The 1,192-nt window shown below is 39.8% G+C and overlaps 1 non-coding gene across 1 annotated transcript; it reads left to right on the forward strand.

Moving 5' to 3' along the window:
- The first annotated feature begins 470 nt into the window (after nt 1-470).
- Nucleotides 471-577, forward strand: LOC147914305 (U6 spliceosomal RNA). Its single transcript, XR_015555707.1, has one exon. It is a non-coding gene; the product is annotated as a U6 spliceosomal RNA (small nuclear RNA).
- The last annotated feature ends 615 nt before the right edge of the window (nt 578-1,192 follow it).

The following is a 1,192-nucleotide window of genomic DNA, read 5'->3' on the forward strand; positions in this document are numbered from 1 at the left end:
TACCACCTACTTTCACATGTTTGAAATTTTCAACAATAAAAAGTTTATGGAAAGAATCATACAAATATTTCACTATCAAATGAGATACATGTTATGAGGACCACGTACAGGGTACCATGAGAAACTAGAACAGGTGAGCCCGCTAGATGGGGAGGCCAAGGAAGCCTTCCCTCACTAGAAAGTCTGTTTACTTTTCTGTCTTGATTCTTTTCACTTAAAAATACCATTTTGGGCAATATATTATTAAAGCCATTTTTCTTTTTCTTTGTTTGGTAGAAAAACTCTTTAGAGTATATAATACTAAGCAGCTATATTTTTCTTCCTACCTCTACTTCTGTTAAAGTACTTATCTTCTTTTCTAACTTGAAACTTGTTGGTTTGAGTGGGAAACAAGTGGATTCAAGGATGTCATTACCCTAATAAAACCTCAGTGACTGAATATCCATCCCACCATTAAACAGTTACTGGGAGTGCTCACTTTGGCAGCACAGATACTAAAATTGGAACAATACAGAGAGGATTAGCATCGTCCCTGCACAAGAATGACCCACAAATGCGTGAAGTGTTCCATATTTTTGTATCTAAATGAGAAGATGGGTGTTAGATAAACCTATTGTGGTAATCGTTTCACAATGTATGTAAATCAAGCCATCGTGCTGTATGCCTTAAACTTATACAGTGATGTATGTCAATTATTTCTCAAGAAAACTGGAAAAAAAAAACACAATTACTGAGACACCCTGTGAAAAGAGTGTTAAGGGGTTTTAAATTATGGCCATAAATTCTTTGAAGTTCCTTCCATCTAGAGATGTAGATTGTGTCCCTTCCCATTGAACCTGGGCCAGCTTGTGACTGCTTCAACCTAAAGAATATAGTAGAAGTGGCAATGTGTGACTTCCAAGGTCAGAAAAGGCCAAGAAGCTTCACCTGTTTCTTTTGGGACATTCACTTTGGGAGCCCTAAGCTTCCATGTAAGTAATCTAGTCAACCTGAGGCTGCCATGTTTTCAGGAAGCCCTAGCTGTGTGGGGAGGCCACATGTGGGTGCTCTGATCGACAGTCGCAGCTGGAGTTCCAGCCTAGCTAGCATCAACTACCAAACCTGTGAGTGAAGAGGCCTCTAAATGATTCCAGTCCCCAGCTGTCAAGTCACCCTCAGCCATGAAGTCTTTGCAGCTTCATTCCCCCAACAT

Source organism: Ceratotherium simum, chromosome 21 (genome assembly GCF_057802395.1).
Source record: "Ceratotherium simum simum isolate JZ-2026a chromosome 21, ASM5780239v1, whole genome shotgun sequence".
Lineage (NCBI taxonomy): Eukaryota > Metazoa > Chordata > Mammalia > Perissodactyla > Rhinocerotidae > Ceratotherium > Ceratotherium simum.